The following is a 16,980-nucleotide window of genomic DNA, read 5'->3' as shown; positions in this document are numbered from 1 at the left end:
GTTCAGAACATGGTGCTTGCATCACTGAGTTATGGGTTTGCCACATGGGCCACATAATACTGAATAGTGTACTGTGTATGTGTTAACTGTGTTTGCTAAATGACTATAATATTATAATTATACTCCAAGAACTACAGTACCCATAATGCCAGCTAGTGTCAGACTGCTTCTAGACTACTAAAATCATAAGATAAGGGCGGCAGGTAGTCTATTGGTTAGAGCGTTTGGCCAGTAACCGAAAGGTTACTAGTTCGAATCCTCAAGGTGAGAAATCTGTTGATGTGCCCTTGAGTAAGGCACTTACCCCAAATTGCACCAAGGTCACCGTTGATAATGGCAGACCCTGACCCGTGACTCCACTCTCCACAGGTGTCTCAGGAATATGCAAAAAACACATTCCCAATTAATACACACTTGTGTGAAATAGGACAAATGTAAGCACCCACCAAGTTTATTATTTGTATTATTATTATATACCATAGATGTGTAGTAGAGAGCTCCTCTCGATGGCCACTTCTGTGACAGCATGGGCAGCTCCTCATAGGGCTTTCCCCATTTTGGTGTCATCAACTGGGTAGGACTGGCTATGAGTTAAGAAAGGATAGAATTCCATCCAGGACAGCAGGGGCAGTCAACCAATTAATTATACTCCAGAGCAAACATTCCGTAACTGCAGGTGGCAGTAAATCACCAACCTTGACTTTATACCTGTTCTTTACACACTTCACTCAAACCTACACTCAAACTTGAAGTACAAGAAGAAGAAATTGTCTACTTAAAAATGTCGATATCCCTCAATGCGCTGCCCAAACTGTCACAGAAGCGACCATTGAGAAGAGCTCTCTAGTACACATCTAATGAAGAGATTTGAGCCTTTCACCTTCCGAAACACCTGCCATTATACTAACTGTTGCAGAATTCATCATTATGTTACTTCCTGGTCTTTCAGTCATTTATGGAGTTGATTATAATAGAGAATGTCAATAAGTGAAGATGTTCATCAATAACAAACATTTTCTCTCACAGTCCTTAACTATACTAAATATCTATCAATGTGGCTTCAACCAAAGCAGTGATTCATTGTGAATCATTGTACCAATAGGGAGAGAGAAGTCTGCTGTGTTTTTCATTATACTTATTTAATTTGGGACATTCTTGTCCTTCGATAGTGTACTGCACTCGTTTTATAAATTTGAATGTATAACATTTTACTGTTGACTACAACTTGTTAAAGTTACATTGAAAAACAAAGACATGCAGTGTGTGTGTGGTGAATAACTATAATAATAACATAATTGTTAATAACAATAGCCCTTTTGAAAAGTGTGTAAAGGTAGTCTTTAAATATGTATTCTCTCTTAAATGCCTCAGCAAAGTAGAAAAGTGCCACAGAGACCTTGTTAGTGAGGTTCTGTTGTCGTGACGCGTACTGTTTTGAATGTAAATACTTCCCTGTGATTACTGCACATTCTGACAAATAATCCTTTATTCTCCAAGTGACTGTGTCAACACTGTGAAACTCCCAAGTAGATTTTTACAACAATATGATGCTTGTGTTTTTATTTATGATGAAATAAACATTCCATCCTATTTGACTTGATCATACATGATTTATGTATACAATCACCTCACATACTTAGCAGATATTATATAGTGATAAATTATGTTATTCAAAATTATGTCATTTTTGGGGGGTTTGCTCAATGAGATAAATTAACTGGTTTTACTGACTTACAATTACAGATCAACGCAGTGTGGCAGATGTAAATACTACTGCCCATTGAGTCACACACACCCTCTTACACAACACGGCAGGCCTACTTGCGCCAGTACTTGTATGGCTATTTTCAAGAGGGTCATGTATTCGCCAGGTCAGCTAAATACTGTAAACCACCAGTTTGATGGACTGCTGTCTGCATAGCCTTTACATCTCAGCTTTCACCCTCTGGTTCTTGATCATCAGGATATTCTCAAGGAGCCGCTTGTGAGCCAATTCCTTCTAAAAGTTGCACTGGATGCATGGACCAACTTTCTCTCCACACACCTTGCTGTTTTCACAAGATGGTCTCATGCTTTCCAAGTGCTTCTGTCTGCTGGGAAACTCCTCCTAAACTTGCTCTCCAAACACACACACACACACTCAGGTTTGAGCCTGCTGACACAGATAACACACCTGATTCATCTCTTAATCTAGTCAACTCTTTGTCCAGAGATTATGTCGCCAAATTTTGCTTCAACCCGTACATAAATGGGAACCATGCAAACTCATCTGTAGTTCCTTTGGCATAACCCAGACAAAGCCGTTTGCCATTGTCTTTCGACAGATGGCGTCCTTCTAATGTGATCTCGTTGCCATGAACCAGTGCAGACAGATTCGCCCATTGAAGTGAGAATATCGCCATTCTGAAGGTCGCCATGCTGAATTACATAAATTCAATGGCAGTTTTTTTATCGCTTTGGTGCAATTTTCACAAGTATGTGTTACATTTTTACAACATTTAGTACAAAACTCAAAGAAAACAATAAATCACAAAATGAAACGTGAAGCAACTATCGTGTCTTTGGCTATGCCGGATTAAGTGATATGACATGCTGTTCTATAAAATAATTTCCGAATAAACTCTTAAAGACCTAGTCAAGATCCCTAGTAATATTTTACATCAATAGCAGTCAAAATTAATCATCATCTTAATTCAGTCTCATCTGAAAGTTGTAAATTCTTAGTTATCTGCACGAACCCTGGCTCACAGGTTGAATCAGCAATACAAAATTGGGTTTAAATATTTATTTACTAAATACCTAACTAATCACACAGAATCACACATACACATAATTAAATCATAACTTGATTACAAATTACGTCATAAAGGAAAACGTCCCTAGCGGGCGGAACAGATATGACAGCTTGTTACACAAAAGAAAAGCGGCTGGGTTTGAGTGAAAGAGTGGGAAGAAGCTGTGCTATCATAAATACAGTATCTTATGCATTCTAAATTACCGCCCATTTGGAAAAGGAAAATGCAATAAATATTTACTCTGAGCTGCGCTTCGGTAGGTTGGTGGTAGATGGAAGGCGATGTTGCCCAACCGAATCCTTTGAAGAATGTATCTGATGGTAAATTGAATATGTTGTAGTAACGTTGTTGTGTGGTAGATGGGATACTCTGTCTGTTCCTTCCTAACCTGCGTTTGCAGCTGTGGTTGCTAACTCAACGGCTAGGAGGTATCCCTTCTGTAGTGAATACCATTCGCAACCAAAGCTCACGCTGATGTTGGCTTCGTTCTGTAGTTATTATCTGAACCATTCTGACATAGGACCGTCGTCCTCACGTCCTCGGAATAGGAGGTTACATTGTCGTCAAGGGCTTATATAGGAAGGGAGAGGAGGGCGTGTTTGAAAAGTTTTATAGCCCATGTCCCTTCACAGGGGCGGGCCACTGATTGAGCAGAGCCCTATCCTATGAAAACCCAAATCTCACATTTTAGAAGCTAAAATCACAATTCATCCCATCACAAATAATTTCATATTCAAACATTTAAATTGAACAACAATTCCATGTGAATCCGATAACTCTGATGTGTAGACTTTCCACTGTAGAGTTTATGGCATCTTATCATTGATGAGAATGTCTCAGATGACAACCAAACTGACATCATATTCATTAAGTACCACCTCATATGTTCAATTGGTCAGATTATCAGAATATAATTAATCCCCCCCCACCTTCTGATGTTCCCAGAATCTCTATGTTAACCAACGGTTTTGCAAATGTAACATCAGCAGGGTAGAGTGAGGAAAAAGGGGGAAAGAGGTATTTATGACTGTCATAAACCTAACCCCCAGGCCAACGTCATGACACAACAATAGTGCTCACGACCTCTGATTGATTGGGAACCATATTTAGGCAGCCATTTCCCCTTTGTGCTTTGTGGGATCTTGACTATGTATAGTTGCTGTGAGCACTATTGTTGCGTCACGTTTCATTTTGCGATTTATTGTTTTCTTTGAGTTTCACTTCCTAATAAAGAGAATGGAACCATACCACGCTGTATCTTGGTCCACTCATTATAACGATTGTGACAGAAGATCCCACCACAAATGGACCAAGCAGCGTGGCCAGGAGGAGCAGACATTGTGGACATGGGAGGATATCTTGGACGGTAAGGGATCCTGGACGTGGGAGGAGATCCTGTCAGAAAAGGATCGCCTTCCATGGGAGAAGACGGAGGCAGCGAGAGAGGAACAACGACGACACCGAGGTTCGCGGCCACGACGGAAGCCTAAAAAAAAAAATCCCCTTTGTGCTTTGTGGGATCTTGTCTAGGTATAGTTGCCTGCGAGCACTACTTTGAGCTTCACGTTTCATTTTTTTGCTTTATTGGTTTTTCTTTGGGTTTCTCTTCCAAATAAAAAGGTTGGAAACATACCACGCTGCATCTTGGTCCACTCCTTATAACGATCGTGACAGGTACATGTTCTGTTTATATTGGTTCGCAAGTGTAATCCCTGTTTAGCCTGTTTATCTGAAGATATTTATCATTATCAGAGCTCCAGAGTGACGCAGCGGTCTAAGGCACTGCATCTCAGTGCTAGAGACATCACTACAGACCCTGGTTCGATTCCAGGCTGTATCATAACCGACTGCGAATGGGAGTCCCATAGGACGGCACACAATTCGCCCAGCGTTGTCCAGGTTAAGGTTTGGCTGTTGTAGGCCGTCATTGTAAATAAGAATTTGTTCTGAACTGGCTTGCCTAGTTAAATATCAAATAAAACAATTACTCATTGTCACTTCATTCTTGAGTTCTCATAGTCATCATAGTCATTATAATATAGCCTTTGTAGCGGATATTGTGACTGCACAAATCAATACAATCAGATTGTATCGTCATATAGGATAGACATGGTGTAGGCGTCAAAGTTCAATGGCATGTTTACTGGTGGCAATCTTTTTCACTCATCATAGGGTGATGCCAATTTTTTTAGATCATGTTGATCTAGCGTACATTTGCAGTGAAGGCTTGTTTGGTTTCAGGTGTGGCCCACTTTTCCCTTAACACTCTTTCCCCTTAACATGTTGTGCTGTTTCCTAGTGATGTTATGTTGGATACCAGGGCTCCGGGGCATGTGTTGAAATCACTAAGCAGGTAAATGCCTTGTTCTGATCAGTGTTGCCATCTCCTCGGTAAGGAAAGTAGCTATTGGCTGTCCTAAAAGTCGCTAGAAGTTGCCAAATGACGCCATCACCTAATTTGCATAATTGGCCATGTGCATGTAATTGTGATGGACGTTGTAGGAGAGAGGAATAATGTCGTGAGAGAGTCAAAAAGTAAAAAAAAAACACCCTAAATATGTTTAGAACTACAAATTAACTTTCTTCTGTTGATTCTTGTTTTTTTTAATGTCATAATTCCAACCCTCCTCCTTTATACGGGCTTGGGACCAGCAAAAGTGACCCAAAAGAGAGACTCTGGCGGAGTTACTTCATTTTTGTTTTTTGTTATCTTAATTTGGTTTGGTTTTTAACCTTATGGTCCACTTAGGAGCCTACAACAAGTCACAGTAATACATTAACATTTTTAAACAACATACATTTTTTTTGTATACAATCTACATTAACAATCTAAATGGACCAAAAAGAGACAATGGAAAAAACTGTCAATGGCAATGTGAGAAAATGATGGTAACTAGTCTGGCCCTAATTCAGGTTCATTTATTTTTAAGTAAACCATGGCGGGACCAGCCGGAGGTTTTTGTGTATGGAATATTCCTGGGGTATTTTATTTCAGCTCATGAAACATGGGGCCAACACTTTACATGTTGCATAGGGAACTATGGAACGTTCAGGGATGTGAGGATATGAAGTTGAATCCCTTTGAAAGCACACTTTCTGTACTGTTCAAAACATTTGTTTTATTTAGTATAGTATAAGCTTCTGTCTTAAGCATCCTAAATAATGCCATAGCTTTTGAAGAGTCAACTTGAAGGTAAAAAAGGGAAGCAATGTAAGATGCAAACCTGTACTCCAACTAATTATAGGTTACTAAAGCCAACGACATACCCGCTGCGCCACAGAGTTTTCATGAAAACCGTTGACCAGCAGATGCCACTAATGTGCATTGTGAACAGATGAAGCTCTGAGTAATGGACAGTTTTTCGGCACAATTTGGTGAAAGCCCCGACGCCTTCAGAAAGCTTCGGTTTTCCATCACTACTGTTTCCTCTTCCCTTGCTATTACTCTCTCCTCTCTATTAATTATATTACAATGTATGGAATGCTATATAATATCCGCACGTCTTTCATGGTCGTACCCCACTGGCTGTGAGCATACAGGCTGATTGCTGTTCAGAGCTACTTGGTTGCATTGAATTGGACTACTAAAGTGAACTCGAGAGAGTTTGTCGAACAGCCTCGACGACAAAACCATCGCAGCAATCATGGATTGGTATTGTATAATAAGAGACCATGTTTAAGTTTATAACCTATTAATTTATATTTGATATTAAGTTGGCTCACGTAATCAATCGTAGCCTTGCACAAGAGGTGCTTTGCAACATTAGTCCATTTCAATTGATTCGTCAGCGATTCAAATGGATTATTTCATCCATGATTTGAGCTACTAATGCCTTCAACTCTCATCACTCTTGGTATTTTTATTTCATTTATTTGTATTTAATCTCGTTATAAACAAAATGTATTCCATTTCCTTGAGATGTCGTGTCAGAATTGATTGCAGGGACTATCTCGAATAATGTCAGCAGCAAACTATGTGGCAGGGTGGCCATTGACAGTAATACAGTTGAAGTCGGAAGTTCACATACACTTAGGTTGGAGTCATTAAAACTCGTTTTTCAACCACTCCACAAATTTCTTGTTAACAAACAGTAGTTTTGGCAAGTCGGTTAGGACATCTACTTTGTGCATGATGCAAGTCATTTTTCCAACAACTGTTTACAGACAGATTATTTAATTTATAATTCACTGTATCACAATTCCAGTGGGTCAGAAGTTTACATACACTAAATTGACTGTGCCTTTAAACAGCTTGGAAAATGACAGAAAATGATGTCATGGCTTTAGAAGCTTCTGAGAGGCTAATTGACATAATTTGAGTCAATTGGAGGTGTACCTGTGGATGTATTTCAAGGCCTACCTTCAAACTCAGTGCCTCTTTGCTTGACATCACGGGAAAATCTAAAGAAATCAGCCAAGACCTCCACATGTCCACATGTCTGGTTCATCCTTGGGAGCAATTTCCAAATGCCTGAAGGTACCACACTCATCAATACAAACAATAGTATGCATGTATAAACACCATGGGACCATGCAGCAGTCATACTGCTCAGGAAAGCGATGCGTTCTGTCTCCTTGAGATGAACATACTCTGGTGAGAAAAGTGCAAATCAATCCCAGAACAACAGCAAAAGGACCCTGTGAAGATGCTGGAGGAAACAGGTACAAAAGTATATCCACAGTAAAACGATTCCTATATTGACATAACTTGAAAGGCCGCTCAGCAAGGAAGAAGCCACTGCTCCAAAACCGTCATAGAAAAGCCAGGCTACGGTTTCCACATGGGGTCAAAGATTGTATTTTTTTGGAGAAATGTCCTCTGGTCTGATGAAACAAAAATGGAACTGTTTGGCCATAATGACCATTGTTATGTTTGGAGAAAAAGGGGGAGGCTTGCAAGCCGAAGAACACCATCCCAACTAGAGGTCGGACGATATAATCGGAATGGATGTGGGGGTTGTGGGGGTTGTGGGGGTGCTTTGCTGCACGAGGGACTGGTGCACTTCACAAAATAGATGGCATCATGAGGTAGGAAAATTATGTGGATATATTGAAGCAATGTCTCAAGACAGTCAGGAAGTTAAAGCTTGGTCGAAAATGGGTCTTCCAAATGCACAATGACCCCAAGTATACTTCCAAAGTTGTGGCAAATTGGCTTAAGGACAACAAAGTCAAGGTATTGGAGTGGCCATCACAAAGCCCTGACCTGAATCCTATAGAAAATGTGTGCGAGCAAGGAGGCCTACAAACCTGACTCAGTTACACCAGCTCTGTCAGGACGAATGGGCCAAAATTCACCCAATGTATTGTGGGAGGCTACCCAAAATGTTTGACCCAAGTTAAACCATTTAAAGGCAATGCTACCAAATACTAATTGAGTGTATGTAAACTTCTGACCCACTGGGAATGTGAGGAATGAAATAAAAGCTGAAATAAATCTCTCTACTATTATTTTGACATTTCACATTCTTAAAATAAAGTGGTAATCTTAACTGACCTAAGAGAGGGAATTTGTACTAGGATTAAATGTCAGGAATTGTGAAAAACTGAGTTTAAATGTATATGTCTATGTAAACTTCCGACTTCAACTGTATGTCAATCAAGAACTGTGGCTTTCAGTTTCACCTGTTGCTTGTGTATTTTCATTTATTTTAATTGTTTTGTCCTCATTCTAATAATGTGTTATTGTTACAGGTGGAGCTTCAATCTTAAGATCGGATGACACCTTGCCGAACTGTTCCGGGAAAATGCTTTTTTATGGAAGCTTCAAACATCCTACCCTACTTACAACAGTTTGGTCCCACAGCCACTACCTTCTGGTTGCAAATTAAGGCTGCCTAACAATGGGTTTTTATTTTTTTTATTTTACCTTTATTTAACCAGGCAAGTCAGTTAAGAACAAATTCTTATTTTCAATGACAGCCTAGGAACAGTGGGTTAACTGCCTGTTCAGGGGCAGAACGACAGATTTGTACCTTGTCAGCTCGGGGGTTTGAATTTGCAACCTTCCGGTTACTAGTCCAACGCTCTAACCACTAGGCTACCCTGCCGGGTTTACCACACTTTCCTCTTTCCACTTTCCCTTTCCTTTACTACTAGCGTACAAGATTCATTTGGTACATGCACGGGTTTGGGTAGCACTCAGTTTTTCATGACACTTTTACTCAAGTGCCCTTTTTGGGGTTGGCCCCACAGTTTCTATGGTCATGTTGCAATAGTGCCTGTTTCAGATATCATTATGGGTTAGACAGTTGGGTCTGAGTATGGGTTTACTTGGACGCTTCCCATCCGTTTCCTTTTCTGGAATTTTTTAGGCTAGTAGTCCGCAGTTCATCGTTTTTTACATTATGGATAATTGGTTCATCCTTAGTGGGCCTCTTAGGGCTAGCGTCAGCATGTCGCACACTAGGTAAATCACATTAGTCAGCCACTACGTCTAGTTGACGTCTCATGCCATCTTTTCCCATTTATATCCAATTAGAACAACTTTTCATCGCAACACAACCATTTTAATCTCTCCACTAAGCTACTTGCTACCTGTTTTGCAGCATATGCTTGCAGTCTCAGACAAGGCAGTTACCACCTCTTGACGTCTCCGTAAGATCTTTCTTTTTCCTGGTCCCTTCAATTGCATTCACGTACTCCTTCTATTATACATTTTCTTCACGTGATTTAGGGATTCTGACCCGGTCTCCTCACCTTAATCACTAGCTTCACTCAAGCATTTTAAATTGGGTTCCTGCAGTACTATCATAAGAGCTCGCACCTACACTTATCCTTTCTCTTGCTTTATGCTTATATTTTTCAACGCTGGACGGTGCTCTGCTCCTCATATTACATTTGATTTATATCCCTCCCATTCAACCCTCTGTTTCATTCCTCTCATTTCTTAAGTAATATAAAGGTCCTATGATACACTGGCCTTTCGTTCAGACCTGGAGCAGTAACCACTGCAGCAACATTAGCCAGAGTGATGGTGGAATAATACCTATGTGCTGCTACACCTCACTTGTTAGGCCAAATCTTTTTGACTTCTCCTCAGCAATGGCTCCTTACCATAACTATCAATAGCTAATTTAGTTGGCGAGCTTTCAATGACACGCATGTATGTGACAGTCATTCATATTACACCTGGCTTTTGGGTCACACATTTTTAGGCATGCATCACCATCCCTCGTTTACTGCATGCACGACTGGGTTCAAAAGAGCAAGCAAATAATGTTTCACAAATTGCATTACAGAATTTGTGGTCGGGTTCTACGTACCATGGTGCGTAACGTTTCTTCTAAATAAATTAGCGTAACAATAAGAATCACTCAGCAGATCAGCATTGGGCTAAACTCGGTTAGGTGCCCATATCCTCCTGCATTTTGGTGTGCACGATTAGCGTTTCATGTCAATCATACATATAGCATTACAGCATGCACTGTTTCATGTTAATCATGCACATCTTATACGGCATGCATGGCTGGGTAGACGTACACGCAGACGTGTCATTTCAATCAAACATTCCATATGATACTTTCCATTACAGCATAATTGCACTTTTCTTCTATTCTTCACATGCGTCTCTTTTACACCTATTTATCTTGCATTCCATCTTGAGATCCAACCACTGCTCGGCCATGTCCCTTCTCCCTGGTGAGTAACTTATTTATTTAGGGGAGGTCGATGCTAGCTGTCCAGCATAGGGCAACCAGTCATCAGCATTTATTTAATTTGATTACAGTACACCTATGTTGTAATTATGTCGGAACAGTTAATTATTTATTTTTATCCATAATTTCTATCCTATTTGTGATCAAAGGTGTGATCATTGAAGACATCTTTCACAATCATTGACCTGAAAAATAAATGTATTGTTCTGATATAATTACAACATAAGTGTACTGTAATCAAATTAAACAATTCAAATGAATGAAATTAATCATGTTTAGTAGGCATTAGTTTGCATCAAGCCTGTCTTGAGCATTTGGGCATAGGTTCTCATCGGCATCGCAGTAAATGTCCTCATTGTTCATGCACTTGGGGGAAAATGTGCATAATGTGCATAACTCCACCTACGGTAACACTGTCAGGCTCAGGGCAATGTTCATACCCTTGCGGGAGCATGTAACAGGCCAGTCTGGCCAGTGCAAGGCTAGCTGTTTACATGTAATCTGACCATATCAGTTCACACCCAAGAAGACGTTCAAATGTACAGTCGTGGCCAAAATTTTTGAGAATGACACAAATGTTAATTTTCACAAAGTCTGCTGCCTCAGTTTGTATGATGGCAATTTGCATATACTCCAGAATGTTATAAAGATTGATCAGATGAGTTGCAAAGTCCCTCTTTACCATGCAAATGAGCTGAATCCCCAAAAAACATTTCCACTGCATTTCAGCCCTGCCACAAAAGGACCAGCTGACATCATGCCAGTGATTCTCTCGTTAAAACAGGTGTGAGTGTTGACGAGGACAAGGCTGGAGATCACTCTGTCATGCTGATTGAGTTTGAATAACAGACTGGAAGCTTCAAAGGAGGGTGGTGCTTGGAATCATTGTTCTTCCTCTGTCAAACATGGTTACCTGCAAGGAAACACGTGCCGTCCTCATTGCTTTGCACAAAAAGGGCTTCACAAGGCAAGGATATTGCTGCCAGTAAGATTGCACCTAAATCAACCATTTATCGGATCATCAGGAACTTCAAGGAGAGCAGTTCAATTGTTGTGAAGGCGGCTTCAGGGTGCCCAAGAAAGTCCAGCAATCTGCGGGATCGGGGCACCACCAGTACAGAGCTTGCTCAGGAATGGCAGCAGGCAGGTGTGAGTGCATCTGCACGCACAGTGAGGCGAATACTTTTGGAGGATGGCCTGGTGTCAAGAAGGGCAGCAAAGAAGCCACTTATCTCCAGGAAAAACATCAGGGACAGACTGATATTCTGCAAAAGGTACAGGGATTAGACTGCTGAGGACTGGGGTAAAGTCATTTTCTCTGATATATCCCCTTTCCGATTGTTTGGGACATCCGGAAAAAGGCTTGTCCGGAGAAGACAAGGTGAGCGCTACCATCAGTCCTGTGTCATACCATCAGTCCTGTGTCATGCCAACAGTAAAGCATCCTGAGACCATTCATGTGTGGGGTTGCTTCTCCGCCAAGGGAGTGGGCTCACTCACAATTTTGCCTAAGAGCACAGCCATGAATAAAGAATGGTACCAACACATCCTCCGAGAGCAACTTCTCCCAACCATCCAGGAACAGTTTGGTGACGAACAATGCCTTTTCCAGCATGATGGAGCACCTTGCCATAAGGCGAAAGTGATAACTAAGTGGCTCGGGGAACAAAACATCGATATTTTGGGTCCATGGCCAGGAAACTCCCCAGACCTTAATCCCATTGAGAACGTGTGGTCAATCCTCAAGAGGCGGGTGGACAAACAAAAACTCACACATTTTGACAAACTCCAAGCATTGATTATACAAGAATGGCTGCCATCAGTCAGGATGTGGCCCAGAAGTTCGTTGACAGCATGCCAGGGTGGATTGCAGAGGTCTTGAAAAAGGAGGGTCAACACTGCAAATATTGACTCTTTGCATCAACTTCATGTAATTGTCAATAAAAGCCTTTGACACTAATGAAATGCTTGTAATTATACTTCAGTGTTCCATAGTAACAGCTGACAAAAATATCTATAGACACTGAAGCAGCAAACTTTGTGAAAATTAATGTCATTCTCAACTTTTGGCCACAACTGTACAGCTCAATTGTCAGTAGAAACCACATTTGTTTTAGCAAGTCAGCCATATCAGCTATGTTTTGTGTAGCGGTGGTAAGGATTCACTCCATGTTGCTGAAAAGAAGGCTCTGCTGTTGGGGCAGCTTTATGTAGGCCCCAACAGTTTCTGGGCACCACTTTTCACCGTTATAATGCAATTAATGTATTGTTTAGTGTAGTGGCTTTGCTGGCAGGCATCTAACATTTTTGGGGAGAGTTTGCCCCACCAAGATTTACATGCTAAAATCCCCACTGCCCATATCCACATATCCTGAACGTGTAGTCTGTGCATGCACACACAGAAAAGTATCGCTGGAGCCCAATCAAATGGAATATAACGTTGCGGATGAAGTTTGGAGTGGCACAATTTCATGTGTACAACCATCTAAAGACCTGCATTACTGTTTCTAAAAAGATGTATTTGGGTGTTTTTGGAGAGTTAATGTTTTATCGGTGCACCTGCAACTGCAGAATGAGCATCAGGAAGTCTATCGCAGGTGGAGTACATTTCTCAAAAAGTAAGAAGTGAAATTGCTAAAAAAAAAGTTTCTGTAAAAAGTTAACCTGTCCTCTACTTGTTCAACATTTAGCTGGGTGAATAAAATCATTTTTGTTTACATGTAAGTTATAGTAAATCCCCCCCCAAACAACATATGCTGTATATTGAAACAACAATCAATTGTTGAATTTATTAATGAGGAATAATATGAACATGTTCTATTGTCTATACATGTCTTTTGCTTACTGTATGTGTTTTGCCTGTACATGTTTGCCAATACTTGTATGTCTTTTGCCAATGGAAATGCATAAATAACATTGAAGGTTCTATTGAACTTCTGTATTTTACAAAGCAGGAACAAGTAAATCACAGGGAGGAAGTTCTGAATCATTCCTGATGTGGGGATTGTAATAACTGCCATTTGGTGCATGAGTTGCATTGCATATCTAACAAATAATCAATTCCTTAAACAATACAATGAGCTGTTCATGTTACAATTAAGTACATGGCAGAGGTATTGCTTCAGTTTAACCAAATGGAATATAACGTTGTGGATAAAGTTCGGAATTACACAGTTTCATGTTTACAACATCTGTTAAACTCTAATCCTCCACAGACAGCCGCCCTGCCCACCCCTCATCATCTGAACATATGACATGAGAAAGGCATGTTAGGCTACTGTTAATTGGATTAAAATACAAAAACAAAAGTAAATAAAATATTTACATGATTGCATAACTACTTGTCATCTTGATTCATTGTCAGAAGCAGTCAAAATCAATTGTTAAGCACTTGTTTTCAATTTAGAACAGTTTCATTATGATAGGCTAATATTTAGCTGAGCCTACATTGCACAGAGGGGCCCTTCATTGTCGCTTTCAACCAGACTTTTGGGTGGGTTGTATTTTTTGGCTACTATTATCCAATTGTTGCAATATTTACAAAGAAAAACGCATTGTGTTATTGCATGCATGATTGTAACATAGTAGCATCATAATAATGTCACTTTAAGGCTTATGATAGGCCTATTGTTTTCCACCATCTTTTGGGGGGATGGGGGGGTCTATTTAATGTTGTGCTACCTATACTGTATGCGGACCTATTTTGTTATGGAGGGCGGGCCGACAGTACATTGAGTTTTCGGACAGTAGACTAGTGATGAGGACTGACCAGCCTGCAGCGAGTAGCAAGTATTCTAATTAACAGATCGCACGCAGCTTTGAAGATGGCATGCGAGCGCCGCAAGCGCGGGATAGCCTGCATATCCACAAACTGAAGTCAGACATGCCGGAGCATTTTGGAGAAATTCTGCAGAGGTCCTGTGTCTGTTTGTGCTAGCAAACCGGTGGACACAGATGCAAGGGCGAGGCTACAAGAAAAAGAAGCGTCAAGGGACGGCTATTTTGGACATTCTATGCAGTCACGCTCCCCCAATCCATGCACCGTAATTTAAAATTATGTCCTTTATAGATTTAAATGATGACCAGAGATGGGTGCCTACACATGTGAATGTAACTGTCCTTCGTGCAAGGGGTTTGCGGACTAAGGGCAAGCACGGGGGTAGCCGTTATGTTTACACAATCATTCAGGTGGGGAAGGAGAAATACACAACTGGTTTGGTCGAGAAGGCGACTGTGCCAGAGTGGAATGAGGAATGCTGTTTCGAACTTCTACACGGAATACTGGAGGATGGGGTTCGCAGTGCTTTTCCCTCAGGGAGCGGTGACTTGGTCCTCACCATTATGCACCGTGTGCTTATCGGACTTGACGTGTTTCTTGGTCAAGCAATCCTCCCTTTGGATAAAATATTTCAAGATGGAATGTGCCCGAGAGATGAGTAGGTTCCTCTCACTTACTAAGTTAATTTGCTAATGATGAACTTATTTCCACTGATTACATTGAAATGTAGGCTAAATTATAATAATATCACATCACTTTATAGGCCATTATGGCCATAGTAATTTGCCATGATTGCCAGTAACATTCATAAGCCCAATCTGCTCAAGTATCTGTGCATTAGAGATGTCAACGATGACACATCATACTCATCATCTCTAATGCACAGATACTGGGGCAGGCCCAACTATGGAGAAGGGTGCAATTGCGGCCCGCAATTTGGGGTGCTCCTGCATGTCGGCATTCCTGCATCTGCTGGAACCTGTCTTTATACTTCTATTGGTCAAATTTGAAATTACAACAGGTGGGAGGTGTGGTTTCTCCAGTACGGAAGGTGGCGTTAATGCACAATAACATTGGATGCCAGCCGCCGATAAACCCCACAGGCACTGTTTTATTGCAGTTATGTTAACGACGGCAAGGGCAGTTGTTCAGCAGGCGGGAGTGAAGGGCGCTGTGTGCCATCTTAGCCAGCTAGTCCTAAGGAGGATTCTGGTACACAGCAGGCTGGGGTGGCACAGTGTGCTGGCTAGCTAACTATCAAGATATCAACACCGGGCCTCCCGGGTGGCGCAGTGGTTAAGGGCGCTGCACTATCAGAGTCCCTGGGTTCGCGCCCAGGCTCTGTCATAACTGGCCGCGACCAGGAGGTCCGTGGGGCGACGCACAATTGGCTTAGCCTCATCCCGGTTAGGGAGGGCTTGGTCGGTAGGGATGTCCTTGTCTCATTGCGCACCAGCGACTCCTGTGGCGGGCCGGGCGCAGTGCACGCTAACCAAGTTTGCCAGGTGCATGGTGTACCCTCCGACACATTGGTGCGGCTGGCTTCCGGGTTGGATGTGCGCTGTGTTAAGAAGCAGTACGTCTGGTTGGGTTGTGTATCGGAGGACGCATGACTTTCAACCTTCGTCTCTCCCGAGCCCGTACGGCAGTTGTAGAGATGAGACAAGACTACTACAACAATTGGATACCACGAAATTGGGGAGAAAAAGGGGTAAAAAAAAAGAAAGAAAAAAAGATATCAACACCGTGTGCTAGCTAACTATCAAGCTAGCTAGCCTGCTGTGCTAGCGGGAGGCAGGGATGATCGCCCCTGCCTGTCGGCATGTTTTTTACTGTGACACCCCGCATGTCGGTGGAGGGGAGCGAAACAGGCCTCACAAGCTCACAGAACGGGACCGGAAAGTGTTGAATCGCATAGCGCGTAAAAATCATCCGTCCTCGGTTGCAACACTCATTACCGGGTTCCAAACGTCCTCTGGAAGCAAAGTCAGTACAAGAACTGTTCTAGTCGGGAGATTCATGAAATGGTTTCCATGGTTGAGCAGCCGCACACAAGCCTAAAATCACCATGCGCAATGCCAAGCGTCGGCTGGAGTGGTGTAAAGCTCGCCGCCATTGGACTCTGGAGCAGTAGAAATGCATTCTCTGGAGTGATGAATCACGCTTCACCATTTGGCAGTCCAACGGACTAATCTGGGTTTGGCGGATGCCAGGAAAACACTACCTGCAACAATGTATAGGGCCAACTGTAAAGTTTGGTGGAGGACGAATAACGATCTGGAGCTGTTTTTCATGGTTCAGGCTCGGCCCCTTAGTTCCAGTGAAGGACAATCTTAATGATACGGCATACAATTACATTCTATACAATTCTGTGCTTCCAACTTTGTGGCAACAGTTTGGGGAAGCCCTTTCCTATGTCAGCATGACAAATCCCCCGTGCACAAAGCGAGGTCCATATAGAAATGGTTTGTTGAGATCGGTGTGGAAGAACTTAACTGGCCTGTGCAGAGCCCTGACCTCAACCCCATTGAACACCTTTCAGATTAATTGGAACGCCGACTGCGAGCCAGACCTAATCGCCCAGCATCAATGCCCAACCTAACTAATGCTCTTGTGGCTGAATGGAAGCAAGTTCCCGCAGCAATGTTCCAACATCTAGTGGATAGTCTTCCCAGAAGCTGGAGGCTGTTACAGCATCAATGTGGGGACCATATTAAATGCCCATGATTTTGGAATGAGATGTTTGACT

The sequence above is a fragment of the Oncorhynchus masou genome, chromosome 32 (assembly GCF_036934945.1).
Source record: "Oncorhynchus masou masou isolate Uvic2021 chromosome 32, UVic_Omas_1.1, whole genome shotgun sequence".
Lineage (NCBI taxonomy): Eukaryota > Metazoa > Chordata > Actinopteri > Salmoniformes > Salmonidae > Oncorhynchus > Oncorhynchus masou.
This window is presented reverse-complemented; position numbering follows the sequence as displayed.